General features: G+C 42.3%; 1 protein-coding gene across 1 annotated transcript in view; it reads right to left on the bottom strand.

Annotated features, from left to right (window-relative positions):
- Positions 1 to 18,732, bottom strand: part of GRID2 (glutamate ionotropic receptor delta type subunit 2) — a 2,300,191-nt gene that overhangs the window by 1,094,314 nt on the left and 1,187,145 nt on the right. The window lies entirely within an intron of this gene.

The following is an 18,732-nucleotide window of genomic DNA, read 5'->3' on the forward strand; positions in this document are numbered from 1 at the left end:
ATTTGCAATGAATCAAAGAGACACATGGATTTGGAAGGGCCACTGCTGACCTTGGAGCCAGAGCTCCTGATCCTTCTTATTCAGATCATCCTGCTCAGATGAATATGAAGCACAGAGGAGAACCTGCTAAGAGACACATATTGTAGCTAGGTTCCTTCATATCATTTGAAATAGGGGCCTCCTCTGGCAAGGACAGCTTCAAAAGGAGAAGCAGGTGACCCTTAAAAAAAAGGGGGGGGGGATTTTTAGCCCAGGGCATCATCTTAGCCATGTGTTTATATGCCCAGGAACTGGAAACAGAAGGCATGCAAAGCATTTGTGTAAACAATCAAGTTGATCAAATTACGTGACTACATATAAGAATACTCGTAGAAGAAAAAAACCCTTAATATCATAACATGTAAACTCAACCTTGAAAAATATAAGACCTGTTAGAGCGATGTCTAATAAAAATATATTTGATGCTGAGTGTACCTTCATACGATGCTGCTCAGTAATTCAGCTATCGTGACTATTAGCATCTAATACTTCGATCACTATTAAGCCAGCAGATAAAGGTGGAGCTGTAGTGATATTAGACACTGCAGAATATAGAAGTGAAATATTACAACAATTGCAAGATACAAAGTTTTATCAAGTTCTACTTACAGATCCCACACCTATGCTTCAAGATAGAATTCAGCAGATCCTCACAGAAGCACAACATAATGGATTTTTAACCACGCGTGAGTTTAATTTTCTCCAAGTAGTCAATCCAAGGACCCCTGTTATATATGGAGTCCCAAAAATACATAAAAGGTTGGTGAAGTCACCTTGTCGTCCTATCATCTCGGCCAATGGCTCAATATTAGAGCCTTTGGCACAATTCATTGACCACTTTCTTCAAACAGAGGTATCATTGGCCCAATCTTATGTACAAGACACCTCCGACATGTTACTCAAGTTAGCAAAAGTACAGAATTTACCAGAACAGAGCCTGCTGGTCACATTGGACATAGAGGTTCTGTACACTAATATACCCCAGATGGAAGCTCTCTCACTCATTAAGGACATACTCATGCAAAGACCACGTCCTCTTCGTATACCGCCACATTTTTTAGTCAAATTGTCTGAGATGATTCTTTTTCATAATTATTTCGCCTTTGAACAGAATTATTATCTCCAAACACATGGCGTAGCCATGGGGTCCCCAGTGGCCCCAGATGTGGCAAATCGTTTCGTTGCCAAATTTGAAGAATCCACAGTGTACACCTCATCATTTTTTGTACAAATTTTGCAGTGGTCCAGATATATTGACGACATTTTCTTCATATGGTTAGGAACAGAGTCTTCACTTACAGAATTCCACCAATGGTTAAATCAGTCACATCCAAACCTTAAGTTCAGTTTAACTTACCATCATGATTTTTTATCATATTTGGACATAAGGATTGTTAGACAAGGTCCAACATTGCAAACAACTTTACATAGAAAGCCAACAGATAGAAATAAGTTCCTCCGGTTTGACAGTCACCATCCTAGGAAATTCAAGGAAGGTTTACCTGTTGGGCAGTTCTTTCGCATCAAACGATTGTGTTCACAAGAAGAGGAATTCCATAAGCAGGCACGCAGTTTAATAACACGTTTTTCTGTTAGAGGTTATCCCAAACAGGTAATCAACCATGCATATAAAAGAGCAATCTTTTCAGATAGAGATTCCCTCCTTCAATATAGAAACAAGCAGGACAACATAGACTTGGTTTGTGTCTTACAACACACACAACTCACATTACAAATTAAGAAAATTTTGCTAAAATATTGGCACGTCCTAAGCCCTCATCCAGTATTTAATCAAATTCCCATGTTTGTGTACTCGAGAGGACAAAATATTAAACAACGGGTCATTAGAGCTTCACCCTCAGCATCAATAGATCCACCATCCATGGGACAGACACCTTGTGGCAAATGTATTTTTTGCCCCCAAGCACATCAAGGCAAGACTTGGAGTCATCCTACCTCAGGATACATAGTAAGAATCAATAGTGACGTCGATTGCAATACAGAGTTTGTTATCTATGCTTTGCAATGTCCTTGTCCAAAAGTATATATAGGCAGAACAAAAAGAAAGATCAAGGTACGTTTAACGGAACATAAAAGCAGAATTAACAATCAAGACCAAAAGGCACCCATTGTCCAACATTGCATTGATAATGCACATACTTTTAGTGATTTCAGATGGTCTATTATTGAACATGTACATATGTCCTGGAGAGGAGGGGATCGCGAAAACATATTAAATAAGCAAGAAAATTCATGGATCTTTCGTTTGAATACATTAGAACCAGCCGGTCTTAACGATAAGATTGAGTGGCACACACTCATTTAGACAGCAGCACTCAGTCTCACATACAACTTTTTTTGATGTCAAAAGCACCGCCCATTTTTTACATCGTCATTAAGCACCGCCCATTTCTCCTCGAAGGAATTCCCCTTTAAATATGGCGCTTCAGTCGGCGTTTTTCGCGCCAATAAAGGAGCCGCAGCAGCAGCCGGGTCTAAGTCGTGAGTACCTTTAAATCTTTAAACAACGGTCTTAAAATGCAGAAAAAGACAGCGCCTAAAGATTATGAACTTTAAAGATGATTCCATCTGTGACTTAATCGGCAAGTGATATAGTTGAGAAAAATGTGTTCCTTCATTTTTTAGCGGAGCTCTACCAGCAGTGCATTTAGCGATATAGTCCACAATCTCAAGAATGACAGCTGCCATTGTGTAACGTAGGTATTGCACTTCGATTAGCTAATGTTAAGTGAAATAGAGTTCAATAACTTTAAGATGTCTTTGTAATTGCTCTTCATAGAATCTACATTCCAAGAGTCTCTCTCTAAGTTACCAGCCCCTGATGAAGGAGCTAGTCTCCAAAACATCTTGATGTCGGCTGTGACAGACTGGATACAAGATAAGTGACAATAATGGCACAGTTATCACCAACATTATAATAATTTGGACATTTCAAAGAGCATTAATCTGAGGTACCTAATGATTAGAAGCCTCGTCCAGGCTCATAGTCACGATAGCTGAATTACTGAGCAGCATCGTATGAAGGTACACTCAGCATCAAATATATTTTTATTAGACATCGCTCTAACAGGTCCTACATATAAGAATAAGCATATATACATGAATGAGTGGAGATAGCGAGCTTTTGAGAATAGCATGCATCACAATGCAGATGTTTCTCAATTTGGGGTCAATTTTAGACTTCTACAGTAAGACTTTGGATCACATTTTGAAAGGTAACCTCTTAGAGGTCTATATCCAATCACAGTCTGGATACCAAAGTTATCTGGATAAACTTATCCAAAGAACTTTGGAGGCATATTCAACAGTTCAGTCGCACTATTGAACATAGCTGGCTATCTTACAAGGTCATTTATCAAATAGGGTTAGGGCATTGTTGCAGGCATTAGGGCCCTAACACCCGCAATAAAGCCATAACAGATGCAATAACAGATGCAGAACCTCAAGACTCGGTTGTTCATACGAGCCTATACATGAGCCACCCCTCCTTTTCTCTCCTTTTTCCCCTGCTCCTTTCTGCTCCGTTCACCCGCTCCCCCCACCCCCACCCTCCCCTCGCCCTTCAGGTCCCTACTTAAACCTCCCCGCTTAACTCTCTCCCCCCTTTGTATTATTATTGTACATAAGCTATATTTGCATTTAATTATGTTTTTGCCTTGAATTTACTTGTACAGCATAACCTTGGATTCCCTTATCCCTCTACCCCCACCCCCCCCCCCTTTCCCAGTTCTCTTAATATTTTCATTGTAAAGCCCTAATCTCCTTCCCCCCCCCCCCCCATCTAGTTATTTTATTTAGTTTCTATGTAAAACCCTGTTGGCCATTTTTTGTTCTATGGAAACCGATGTGATGTTTTCTAAACAAATGTCGGTATACAAAAACTTTAAATAAATAAATAAATAAATAAATAAATAAATAAATAAAAAAAATATTCCATCTCGAAATGTGTATGCAACTTTTAAAAATGTAGTCAAGTGGGAGGAGTTTGGGAAAATGAAGGCTGCTTAATGTTCCTTGCAATATGGTAATACATGGTATTTAACGCCAAAAATAGCTACACCTTTTTTCCTGGGTTATGCCTTTTTTCCTGGGTTATGCCTACAATAGCTGTCTGTTAGGGCCAAACTAGGATTTCCGATAAATATCACAAATCCTGTGTGAGAGAAAGAGAGAGAAAAAGAGGGAAAGCACCACTGGGGAGGCACACATATTAGTCATCATTTTATACCACTGTAAGAGAGGCCATTCTGAACTCAGGGTGAGATCTGTACATTGCACTCTCGACCTAGCTTGATAGCAGTTAGGTAGAGAGTGCATCAAGCTAGGTCAAGAGCACATTATACAAATCTCATCTTTTTATAACTGTCATCACTCCAAATCCCATAAAATCTTTACTGATGTCTACTGTGCTGTTCGTACATCTAAATGTGCATGTAAAACTGCCTCCCAAAACCTAGCCCACCACCAAAACCTCACCGCGAGTTACTAGTTGCCCCTCTTACAGTGTTCTAAATAGTTGACTAATATGCGTGCCTCCCCAGAGGTGCTCTCTCTCTCTCTCTCTCCAGCAGCCCAAAATGTGGTAAAAAGCACCATCCAGTAACAGGAAAATTACACTAACATGCCCCTTTCTTATTGCGGGTGCAATTTTTTGCAAATTTTATAGCAAAATCATAAATCTAGGCCTCAATTAATTAGCTGGCTAACTATAGCTGCTAATTTTAGGATAACTCTATGACTCGACTAGACTTATACAGCTAAATTATCTGGCTAAATCTGAACATCTTTAATAACTGAATTTCTTGGATAACTTAGGGTGTCATTTATCAAAGTACTATATGGTTTTTCGCATGCGTTAAGGCGGTTTCGCATGCGAAAAGTACCTTTAACGCATGCAAAAATGCCTTTATCGCATACAAAAACACCATAACGCATGGTGCAATGCAAATTAGGAAAATGGGAGGAGTTTGAGGTGGGATTTCTGACCAAATGGGCCGGCTACACAATTTGCAAAGCCATATTGCACAGCTTTAACATGGATTTTAATTACACCTTTTTCATTTGCGTTAAGCCCTGCGATATGGCTTTATCGCACTTTGCGATGTTTTTGCAAATAGCGTTTTCAGCATTTTAAGCTGCTAGCGGAGACAGAACCTAGCCTGAGAGAGAGAGAGAGAGAGAGAGAGAGAAAGAGAGTGCCTAGCTATAAGGCCCTCATACTAGATAGGTATTTCTACCTCTATATGAGGCCCACCTAGCTACCAGAGGTGAGGTTTAGGTATTAGTGTTAGAGATATGAATCGTGTCCTCGATCGTCTTAACGATCGATTTCGGCTGGGAGGGGGAGGGAATCGTATTGTTGCCGTTTGGGTGTTTGAAGTATCGTGAAAATCGTGAGCCGGCACACTAAAACCCACCCCCGACCCTTTAAATTAAATCCCCCACCCTCCCGAACCCCCCCCAAATGCCTTAAATTACCTGGGGGTCCAGCGGCAGTCCGGAATGGCAGCGGTCCGGAACGGCCTCCTGCAATTGAATTGTGTTGTCTTCAGCCGGCGCCATTTTTCAAAATGGCGGCGTAAAATGGCGGCGGCCATAGACGAACACGATTCGACTGCAGGAGGTCGTTCCGGACCCCCGCTGGACTTTTGGCAAGTCTTGGGGGGGTCAGGAGACCCCCCCAAGCTGGCCAAAAGTCCCTGGGGGTCCAGCGGGGGTCCGGAAAATGATCTCCTGCCGCAAATCGTTTTCCGTACGGAAAATGGCGCCGGCAGGAGATCGACTGCAGGAGGTTGTTCAGCGGCGGTCCGGAACCCCCGCTGAACGACCTCCTGCAGTCGATCTCCTGCCGGCGCCATTTTCCGTACGGAAAACGATTTGCGGCAGGAGATCGTTTTCCGGACCCCCGCTGGACCCCCAGGGACTTTTGGCCAGCTTGGGGGGGCCTCCTGACCCCCACAAGACTTGCCAAAAGTCCAGCGGGGGTCCGGAACGACCTCCTGCAGTCAAATCGTGTTCGTCTATGGCCACCGCCATTTTGCGCCGCCATTTTGAAAAATGGCGCCGGCTGAAGATAACACAATTCAATTGCAGGAGGCCATTCCGGACCGCTGCCGTTCCGGACCGCCGCTGAACCCCCAGGTAATTTAAGGCATTTGGGGGGGGGGGGGTTCGGGAGGGTGGGGGATTTAATTTAAAGGGTCGGGGTGGGTTTTAGGGGGTTTTAGTGTGCCGGTTTTCCTGCCCTCCCCCTTCCCCCGATTTACGATTTTTTGACGATAAATCGGGGGAATTGGTATTGTATCGTGGCCCTAAAGATTTTTGACGATTTAAAATATATCGGACGATATTTTAAATCGTCCAAAAACGATTCACATCCCTAATTAGTGTAGGGGTTAGGGGCCACTTTGACATTCAGAGTGCAATGTACGAACAGAACAGTGCACTCTAGTGAAGATTTGATGACCTTTGAAGTGAGGAAACTCACCCAAAGATGAGATTCGTGCAATCTTCTCTCAACCTAACTTGATGGACTCTCTACCTGGGTAACATCAAGCTAGTTTGATACAACATTGCACGAATCTCATCTTTGGGTGGTTTCCTCACTCCAAAAGTCATCAAATCTTCACAAGAGTGCACTGTTCTGTTCGTACGTTGGACTCTGAATGTCAAGGTGGTCCCTAACTCCTACACTAATACCTAAACCTCACCTCGAGTAACTAGGTGGGCCTCATATCGAGGTATAAATACCTACCTGGTATGAGGGCTTTATAGCTAGATTCTCTCTCTCTCTCTCTTGTGATTGTAGGTAGGGAATACAACAATTCTGGCACTTATTGCAAAGTGTGAAAAAGTTATCACAGTTTGCGCTAATACCTATACAAAGCGCGCACTTTGTGATAAACAGCTTATTACCATAAAACATGCCCATTTTCCTATTGCATGCAACATTTAGTGCATTTTGATAAATCCAGGCCTTAGCTAGCTAACTCAACTCCTCCCAGTTACACCCCTCGACCACCCCAACTTATTCAGCTAAAGTCTAGCCATCTAACTTATTAGCCAGCTAGAATTTAGCCATATAAGGACTGAATATAGCTGGGTAAGCCATTTAGACAGATAACTATTAAGCAATCCATCTAAATGGCTTCAGAATATGGACCTCTTAATTTTTGGAATACACATTTCGGATTTTGGAAAAAAAAACAATCAGCTACTTCATTTTAAATTTGGACTAAGCTAAGCAATATCCTGAAATCAGAGCTGATCCCGGCTGGGACTTTTCATTCAGTCAATGAATCTGATTGATACTGACCAGCAGTAATTCAAAGTCCTCTGGTAAAAACAGAGGGTAACGGGGCGTAAAGCTCTGTGTTTTGGCATCAGTCCACATTTACCACATTAAACCTATGTCATTCTTTTTCCAAGCATGCCTGAGCTTATGCATTCGTTATTTATGATCTTTGAAAAATATAGATTTTCTGCAAACAAAATAACACCTGGCATCAGCTGTGTCCACTGTAATATCCTGCATTTCTGGTCGATTAATCCTTAATGCACCATGCATAATGGTTTCTCTCAGCTGAAGATGCTATCTTTTCATTTTGTGTATCATTCCTCTGGCTTAAAAAAAAATTAAGTTGTTTCTCTGGCAAACTCTTTGTAATATGTATTTCACTTGGTCTCTTACAGAAGGAGAGAACTAGAAAGGATCTTGAGAAAGTCAAACCACACTTCCATCAATCAGGATGCTTACAGTGAAGGTCAGGGTGGATAATCAAAATAATATTTGATTTTTTGCCACATGTTATGGATGCTGGGCATAGAAATGGTTTTCTAATCAGTGATGATTAGTAGCATACTGGCCCAGGGTCATCTGGTATATGCTGTCTTCATATTTACAAGAGAAATTTGCATTTCTCTCCATTATAGTCACACCCTATTTACTAAGCATTTTTCAAATAGTCTCAAAATGGGAGAAAATCTTTAGTAAATAATCCCCTTAAACAGGTTAAAAAAAAATGAGACCAGACCAAAGGAGCTCCTGGGATTGACTTTTAAATTTAGCAGGTTAGTGCAATATTCAGCCCCAACCTACTAAATTTAAATGATAATCCCAGCCATGCAAATGTCAGCTTAAACATACCAACTCAAATTTTTTGAGGATTGATTTAATCAGATATTCAGCCTCACAACTAGCCAGGTAACTGGGGTTGAATATCTATATAAAAATAACCAGGCTAATTTAACTAGTTATCTCACTGGCTCAGCGGGATTTTGAATATCAATACCTACTACTTAGGGAGAGCAATTTTATAAGCCATTTTCAAGAACATAAGAACATAAGAAATTGCCATGCTGGGTCAGACCAAGGGTCCATCAAGCCCAGCATCCTGTTTCCAACAGAGGCCAAAAACCAGGCCACAAGAACCTGGCAATTACCCAAACACTAAGAAGAACCCATGCTACTGATGCAATTAATAGCAGTGGCTATTCCCTAAGTATAATTGATTAATAGCCATTAATGGACTTCTCCTCCAAGAACTTATCCAAACCTTTTTTGAACCCAGCTACACTAACTGCACTAACTACCTTCTCTGGCAACAAATTCCAGAGCTTTATTGTGCGTTGAGTGAAAAAAAATTTTCTCCGATTAGTCTTAAATGTGTTACTTGCTAACTTTATGGAATGCCCCCTAGTCCTTCTATTATTCGAAAGTGTAAATAACCGAGTCACATCTACTCGTTGAAGACCTCTCATGATCTTAAAGATCTTTTTTATTTATTATTTAACAGTTTTTTTATACCGACCTTCATAGTAAATAACCATATCGGATCGGTTTACAGTTAACAAGGTATAACAGTGGTAACAATTCAGGTGAACAAAAAATGAACAATAGGAAGGAATAAGTCAAAGTTACAATCAACAGGGAAATAGAACTTGGAAGCTTGTAACAAGCTGGAAAGAAGATAAGGCAGGAAATAAATATAAAGTGATATCATAGAGCGTACGGGTTAAAGCTTAATGGTGCTTTAACCTGTAAGAGTCAGGGTCCATTCGGGAGTGTATATGCCAGCGCGGGTAAACGCGAAGGACAACTAGTCCCCTTTTTGTGGGCAATATAAGCTTCACCAGTGGAAATAGGTTTGTATACAATTTTCTACCTGATATGCAAAAACAAATGTGCATGAACAGCCTATGAGAGTGTATTTTTACCTCACTGGACCTAAAAAACCCAGCTAACTACCATCCCATTTCCAATCTCCCCTTCATCTCCAAAATCATGGAGAAGGTTGTAAACAAGCAACTCATGGATTACCCAGATGACAATGACATACTTCACCCTGCATAGTTTGTTTTTCGCAAACATTTAAGTACCGAAACCCTTCTTCTTTCACTTACTGACTTTCTCCTCATAGGCCTTGACTAAGGCCATAACTTCCTCATTGCTTTCCTTGACATCTCCGCTGCATTTGATACGATAAGCCATGAACTACTCATCGCACACCTTGCCGACATTGGCATCGCTGACACTGCCCTATTATGGTTCAGATTCTACCTCTCTAACAGACACTTTTCTGTAAAAATAGGCACCTCTGAATCCTCCCACTTCACACTCTCCCAAGGTGTGCCACAAGGTTCTTCCCTCTCCTCCACCCTGTTCAATATATACCTCCTCCCCCTCTGTTTCTATCTTTCAGATCTCGGCCTCAAATTCTACATATATGCAGATGTTGTCCAAATCATCATCCCTATCCAGGACTCTCTAACTGCTACCCTAAATTTCTGGGATAAATGCCTCTCCTCCATCAATACTTTCCTGACCTCCCTTCAACTTTCCCTCAACGTCGCTAAAACTGAACTCCTCCTCATACATAACCAACAGACCTTCAAGCTTTCTCCGTCCAATGACCACATGATCTCCACTCTCACTTCTCAACCTCCTGTTCGAAACCTTGGCATCTTAGTGGATTCACATTTGAACCTGAAAAACCATATCACCTCCGTCATAAAAGGAGGTTTCTATAAACTCATGGTTATAAAAAATCTAAAGCCTCTACTCCACACCCATGATCTGAAAACTGTTGTCCAAGCCACTTTATCTTCTAAGCTAGATTACTGCAACTCCCTTTATCTTGGCCTTCCTCTCTCCACCATCAGACCTCTACAGATATTACAGAACGCAACAGCTAGGTTAATCAGCAATGCCCACAAATCAGATCACATAACTCCAATCCTCAAGGACCTACACTGGCTCCCCATCTCATACCGTATTCTTTTTAAAATCCTTACCATCATACACAAAATCATTCACAAAAATAATTCCTCATGGCTGAGTGAACCATTGAAACTCACAAACTCCTCCCGTCCTACCAGAAAGAACTGTAAATGTCCCACCACTTAAGAAAGCCCGACTTACAACCACAAGAGATCGTGCCTTTTCGATTGCAGGCCCACACACTGGAATACCCTACCCCTCAATCTCCGACTGGAACCATGCCCTTACAAATTCCGGAAAATGCTGAAGACATGGCTTTTCCTCCAGGCTTTCCCAGAATAATCCCTCACGTCTCCCCCTGCCACTGTCTTCTCCTGCCCCTACCCCTGACCCTTTCATCATCCCTTTTTCCAAAAGTAAACTAATGAATACTGTTGCATATATATTTAAACTTGTAAATTTGTAAATATGAAATCCTCCTCCATGTTAATTTTCTATTTAGTTGCATTTGGTTAAATTCTGCTTCATCCCTTCTTCCTCTTTCCAATTTTATCGATTGTCCCATTTCCCCCTCCCCTGTTTATTGTAATTTCCAACTTTTCGTTAAAATGTAAACCAATATGATGTGTATTTTAATGTCGGTATATAAAAGCTGTTAAATAAATAAATATACTGGAGAGGCATTCCCAGGACAGGGTTAAGGAGGAGTTCCAAGTTATAATCCTATTTTTAAATTTATAAAATATTGTGTACATTTTCCCAGGAAAACTGCCAAAACATATTAACAGGTGTTATATCTGTGATAGTTTTTCTCAGAGTAATTTTAAAGTGAGAGTAGTCACTTTGAAAATTAATTTAAAGTCTGTTGGGGAAAAACAATTCACAGACATTACACGCTTTGAAAATTACTCCTAAAAATGCTAAAGTATTTTTGTTGGTTGGGTTCAGTATTATCTTGGTGAAACAGGAAACTTGCAGTTATGATTTGTGGAAATATTAAAATATATTTAAAAAAAAAACAAACTCTACAATCCAAACTCACAAGCATATCATGAAAACCACCACCATTATTTTTAATAAAAGACGAAAGAGAGCTTCTTACTTAGATGTGGATCTGTTATGAAACATTCATTTGATCACTGCAACAACCTAATACTCATATCTCAATCCTTACTGTTTTTCTCTTTATTAAATTTTTAAAATCTGTGCTTTCATAAGAATTAGCCATAAAAAATCATCTTATTATTGACAAGTTATTATTTTCTGTTCAAGATCATTCATAGGCAGATTTATTGATAGCTGGGAAGACTTCCAAATGATTTCTCTTGGACCCCTACATTTCTGATTTAGTATGGAAGATTTTACATACATTAAAGCACTATAAATCAAGAAGCAACACAACTTTTGGGTTTTCAACATGGCAAGCTTTTCAGGAATTATGCAGGACTCACGATAAAGCCAGCCAATAGGATAGGGATATAGTGATCTTGGACAAAACAAATATGTAGAGGCTTTGAGATTGATTTGACATATTCAACTCGAGATTATTAGCATCTTACATCATGCATGAAAATAGTACCTTTTAACAGGTAATGAAGAACATTTTTTATGTGTCCAGTATCCCATTGTTCCTATTTTCTATGGCATTCCTAAATCATTGATTTTTCCACCGTATCAGCTAGGAGTTCTTTATTAGAACCCCAATCAATCTTTGTTGATACATTTTTACAAATGGTAGTTTTGAAAACATCATCATTCATTCAAGATACATCATACATGTTGAGACTTCTAAGATCATGTTGCTATACATTTTCCATGTTTTGGACTGGGGAGAGAGAGAGAAAGAGAGAGAGAAAACCTCTTTATAAATCTCTCATATAAGTAAACAATTTATACCAATATAGGAGGGGCAACTACTAACGTGGGGTAAGGTTTTGGTGGTGGCTGAGGTTTGGGGGGGGGGCAGTTTTGCATGCACAGTCAGAGGTACGAACTACACAGTACACATCAGTGAAGATTTGATGCAATTTGGAGTGAGGAAAGGTACACAAAGATGAGATTTGTACATTATACTCTGAACTTAGCTTGATAGCAGCTAGGTAGAGAGTGCATCAAGCTAAGGGGATCATTTTCCAAGCGGATCGCACGCAATAAGGGACATTTCACACGCGAAAAGTCCCTTATCGTGTGCGATACCAAGATTGGGGCAGAGTCAGGGCATCGTCAGCCCTGGAAGAGGAAGAGTCAGGGCGGCACCGGTGCTAATGCCACGAAGGCTTCGCTGACAGCGAAAGCTATGCTGCGTTTTCGCTGGCAGTTTTGTGCCGAATAACTACACCTTTTATGGTGTAGTTATTTGGCGCAATGCCGGCAGCGATCGCACCGCGGAGGTGCGATCGCTGCCAGCTATTGCAGGACCGCCTCCCCATTTCGCCCACCCCCCATTACCACGGGATTCAAAGAGCCCGGCGGTATTAGTAAATCCTAGGGGTGTGCATTCGTTTTGAACGCATATGTAAAACGCAACTTATATTTTTAAAAGAAAAAAGAAAGGTTTGAGCAGAAACGCATCGCGAGTTCCAACGTATTCACTAGGGAGTTTTGGTAAGTCTTGGGGGGGGGATTAAGGAGGGTGAGGGAGGGGTTTAAATTTTTATTTAGGGAACCGGTGAACGTATGGACAGACCCTCAACTCATGGAATTCTCCATATGTCCATATTGAACGAAATCGACACTCAACTTCAACTTATCAACTTATCAACGAAAACATTTTGTCTGCACATCCCTAGTAAATCCAGCCCCACGTTAAGAGTACATTGTACAAATCACATCTTTGTGTACATTTTCTTATTCCAAATCACATCAAATCTTCACTGATGTGTACTATGTAGTACGTACCTCTGACTGTGCATGTAAAACTGCCCTCCAAAACCTAGACCTCCTGACCCCCCCAAGCTGGCCAAAAGTTCCTTTTGGGTGCAACGAGGGTCCCGGAGCGATCGCGCGGGGAATCACGTGACGCCGCGTCACTCCGACGTGACGCCGACGTGACCCCGCCGACGTCACGTGCTCCTCGCAAAGGAGTTCAGAAATGGCGTCCTGACTCCCTGCTGTACCACCAGGGAGTTTTGGTAAGTCTTGGGGGGGGGGGATTAAGGAGGGTGAGGGGTTTAAATTTTTATTTAGGATCAACAATCGCGATTTCCAACTTATTCAACATAGCTATGTTGAATAAGTTGGAAATCCGATCGTTTTCGCCTCATCACTTTTTTAAGTTAAAAAAAAAAATAAGTTGCATTTTACATTTAAGTTCAAAACGAATGCACACCCCTAGTTCACTATGACCTGCCTTGGTTTCTTTATCGCTGCCAAGCCTGTGAGCTCTCTCAATAGGGATCACAGAGCTTTCTTTGAGAATCCACATCTGCTCAGACAGTAATCTTTCACATACATTATTCAAGTCAGGGTTGCCAATGATCCGCATGCTTTTCCATCTGGATCTATTTTCAAGATCTACTTTATTTAATAGTTGCTCCTTTGTGTGCAATAAATGGGATATTTGTGTTTGGCAAGCCGTTCATTTGTCTTCCTGGTATGAGATACAATTTTCCACATCATTAATTTGAACAGAGTAGGACTCCACTTGTTTATTTATTTATTTATTTTTTCATTTCTTCCAGGAAGGACATCTTTCAGAACTTATCCTCCAGCATATTGGTGGCTAACTTCATAACTGATTTAGAAACCTCCAACAATATTAACTCTTCTGAGAAGGTAAGCTCTGGTGCTGGGATTTCAGAAGCACTCTTGGCCTTGTCCTTTGCAGTTTTCCTCACTTTCTTAGTTATCTGAAGACTCAAAAGTGATAAATCTCTCCATGAAACTAAGGTAGACCCAAAACACTTCATGAAAAACTCTTACAGCCAAGAAGGATACAATTGTAGGGACAGTGAAGGATAAACTTGTAAATTTCGTGGGGTCTGTTTAGGAGCTCCTCTCAGGATATCCTCTCTACCTACCATGATCATATACCTCCTAAATCCTAGCATTATACTTCCGACTAAATGTAGTCCTGGAGGGGATATTGTAGTTGGGGGCTAACACATGCAGCAGATACTTAAAAGCCCACGTTCTCCACTACCTGCAGGGGCTAGTCATCCAGGGCAATCATTTTCCCAATGCTCCTTGTTATTACTTTAGATAGTCTGCTTCTTGCCCGAGGACAATGCTATGGGACACCACTCCATTTCCTCTATGCTGCCTTGCCACTGCAGATGCGTGGTAGGGGGCTGCTGGCCTGCCACGTGACTGGTTGAAGTGGCCAGGAGATCAGCTTGGGCAAAAATCTTCTCCTTTTCAACCCTTGTCTTTTACTTTGACTTGCAGAAGGTGTTTATTTACTTATTTTATAAAATTTATGACCTGCTCTCTACAATTTTAGCACACAGCAGCTTACAATACTTAAAGCATTCATAATACAAACAGATCAATATCAATGTATAAAACTGTCAATACATTATACTCTTGGTCTAACTGCCAGTTTAATGATACTAGTAATAGTACCTGCAATAGTAATACTTTAATGTTCTGGAGGCATTTATGTAATATCAAATGCCTTCCTGAGGAGAAAAGTCTTTAAAGCTTTTTAAAATAATTTTTGATAGGAGATGTCACAAAGATGATCAGAGATGGAGTTCCAGAGTTGTAGGCCTGCAACTCAAAAGGAACTTTTATGCATGATGTCCAATCGGGCCAACTTTGGGGTGAAAACTTCAATAATAACAGATGCTGCTTCTTCAGGTGATGCTGCATACCAGGGTCAAATGCCCCCACTTTCTTCTCTTGACTGATATTTTCACTGCACTGAATAAAATACTGGTCCTCCTTCACTTTACAGTGCCTCCAGATCAGGGATGTCTTTCATAATCTCTTTTTTACATCCTTGGGGGCAGATGCTGGCACTGAAGTTAAAGTTGAAATTGGACCCTGAGGAATAATACCATTGGCATCACTCATGCTCTCTACCTACACTGCCTGTTCTTGATGGGGTTTGCTCTCCTCACCATCTTCTATCTCCCCCATCACCATACTCAGGCTAAGACGCTACTGATTAATCCTCCCAAATTATCTCCAGATATTTTATTTATTTATTATTTTTATATACCAACATTTGATCTGAGATATCAGATCAGTTTACATACAGGTACTGTAGGTATTTCCCTATCCCCAGAGGGCTTACAATCTAAGTTTTGTACCTGAGGCAATGGAGGGTAAAGTGACTTGCCCAAGGTCACAAGGAGTGACAATGGGACTCAAACATTGGTCTCCTGGTTTATAGCCCACTGCTCTAACCACTAGGCTATTCCTCCTCCCTCCATTGTTCAATTTCTGATTCAGGGAATCCCATATATAATTCTTCATTACAATGTTGAAATTAGTGTCTCAGTTGCCTCAGAAGCAATAACCAATGTACGATGGTATGCTACTGGTTTTGACTACTGCTCTTCTGCTATCCCATTCCATCCCTGCCCTGCTACTTTTTGTCTTGGATAGCTTGCCCACATTTTTCTTCTGCTGCAAAACAAAAGGGAGAAGTACAGGTGGTAGTGACAAATGCTCTCCAAATTTCAACTTCTTCTGCTTTGATCTGCCAGTGCTTTCCACTCCTGCTATGCTACACCTAAAAAAGTCTCTTTTCAATTATGGTGCAGGACAAGTGCCTTTTTATTGCTGCTACTACACTATGAATCATTTGCACCACTTCTTCTGCCTTTGTTGAAATTGCAAAGCCTGCTATTCCTTCCTTTCATTTTTCCTGACATGATGGAATTTGTTGAGGTGTACTTCATACTAGGGTTTTGGATATTACACATGAATTTATTTACTGATACTATAACTGTACCTCCACATACTGCATGGAAAACTGTCTGTCTCACATACATACTAGGGATGTGAATCGTGTCCTCGATCGTCTTAACGATCAATTTCGGCTGGGAGGGGGAGGGAATCGTATTGTTGCCGTTTGGGGGGGGTAAAATATCGTGAAAAATCGTTAAAAATCGTTAAAAATCGAAAAATCGAAAAATCGAAAAACCGGCACATTAAAACCCCCTAAAACCCACCCCCGACCCTTTAAATTAAATCCCCCACCAAATAACAAATAACCTGCGGGTCCAGCGGCGGTCCGGAACGGCAGCGGTCCGGAACGGGCTCCTGCTCTGAATCTTGTCGTCTTCAGCCGGCGCCATTTTCCAAAATGGCGCCGAAAATGGCGGCGGCCATAGACGAAAAAGATTGGACGGCAGGAGGTCCTTCTGGACCCCCGCTGGACTTTTGGCAAGTCTCGTGGGGGTCAGGAGGCCCCCCACAAGCTGGCCAAAAGTTCCTGGAGGTCCAGCGGGGGTCAGGGAGCGATTTCCCGCGGCGAATCGTTTTCGTACGGAAAATGGCGCCGGCAGGAGATCGACTGCAGGAGGTCGTTCAGCGAGGCGCCGGAAACCCTCGCTGAACGACCTCCTGCAGTCGATCTCCTGCCGGCGCCATTTTCCGTACGAAAACGATTCGCCGCGGGAAATCGCTCCCTGACCCCCGCTGGACCTCCAGGAACTTTTGGCCAGCTTGTGGGGGGCCTCCTGCCCCCCACGAGACTTGCCAAAAGTCCAGCGGGGGTCCGGAAGGACCTCCTGCCGTCCAATCTTTTTCGTCTATGGCCGCCGCCATTTTCGGCGCCATTTTGGAAAATGGCGCCGGCTGAAGACGACAAGATTCAGAGCAGGAGCCCGTTCCGGACCGCTGCCGTTCCGGACCGCCGCTGGACCCGCAGGTTATTTAAGTTATTTGGGGGGGGGTTCGGGAGGGTGGGGGATTTAATTTAAAGGGTCGGGGGTGGGTTTTAGGGGGTTTTAGTGTGCCGGCTCACGATTCTAACGATTTATAACGATAAATCGTTAGAATCTGTATTGTATTGTGTTCCATAACGGTTTAAGACGATATTAAAATTATCGGACGATAATTTTAATCGTCCTAAAACGATTCACATCCCTAATACATACATACAAACACATATATAGTATATGTTTGATGTGCTGTGTATACTGCTGATTGTGTCCACATAGAAATTTTTTTTAGTTAAACAGAACCAAAAAGACTAGCAGCCTGGTTAAACTCTTCTATTTAGTTTGTCAGTATGCTGTGGTGACCTTATTGTCCAGAGACAAAGTAATCACTAGTAATGCTGCACTCTCCACACTGACTCATACTATGACCCTCCCCAGTGAAGAGAAAAACCATAATCAGCAGCAGTGCACTACCTCTTGTCTTTATGGAACAGTGAGACCATTACAGCAGAAAGAAAATAAGAAGCAGCCCTTTACCAATGCCAAATCCAAACGTTTCAAAGCTTTTTCTAAAACTCTGTGAGAGATATTACAAACATATCTTTCTCTACCAACTGTTCTGTTTTACCTATTTGTTTCATATGATTGCACAATCTTAGTCAGCATTAGGGATGTGAATCGTGTGATCGATCGTCTTAACGATCAATTTTGGCTGGGGGGGGGAGGGAAATCTGATCATCATGTTTTTTGTTTTTTTTTAAATCGTAAAAAATCATAAATCGGGGTAGGGCGGGAAAACCGGCACACCAAAACAACCCTAAAACCCACCCCGACCCTTTAAAACAAATCCCCCACCCTCCCGAACTTCCCCGAAAATGTTTTAAATTACCTGGGGTCCAGTGGAGGGGTCCCGGCGCGATCTCCCACGATCTCCCGCTCTCAGGCCATGGCTGCATTAATAGAAATGGCGCCGGTGGCCCTTTGCCCTTACCATATGACAGGGCAAAGGTAGCGCCGGCACCATTTTGGTTCCTGTCACCCGACGTCACGACTGCAGGAGATCGCTCCCGGACCGCCGCTGGACCCCCAGGGATTTTTGGCCAGCTTGGGGGGGCCTCCTGACCCCCACAAGACTTGCCAAAAGTCCAGCGGGGGTCCAGGAGCGACCTCCTGCACTCGCGCCATATTGCCAATATTCAAAATGGTGCCGGCGCTACTTTTGCCCTCACTATGTCATACGGGTCGTATGACATAGTGAGGGCAAAGGTAGCGCCGGCGCTACCTCACTATGTCATATGGGTCGTATGACATAGTGGGCAAAGGTAGCACCAGCCCCTGTGACATAGTGAGGGCAAAGGCGATTGGCGCCATTTTGAGTACTGGCATCAGACGGACGGCATGCAGGAGGTCACTTCCGGACCTTCGCTGGACTTTTGGCAAGTCTTGTGAGGGTCAGGAGGCCCCCCAAGCTTGCCAAAAGTCCCTGGGGGGCCAACGGGGGTCCCGGAGTAACCTCCTGCACTCCAGCCGTCCGATGCCAGTACTCAAAATGGCGCCGATAGCCTTTGCCCATACTATGTCACAGGGGCTACCGGTGCCATTGGTCAGCCCCTGCCA

This window comes from Rhinatrema bivittatum, chromosome 1, assembly GCF_901001135.1.
Source record: "Rhinatrema bivittatum chromosome 1, aRhiBiv1.1, whole genome shotgun sequence".
Taxonomy (NCBI): domain Eukaryota; kingdom Metazoa; phylum Chordata; class Amphibia; order Gymnophiona; family Rhinatrematidae; genus Rhinatrema; species Rhinatrema bivittatum.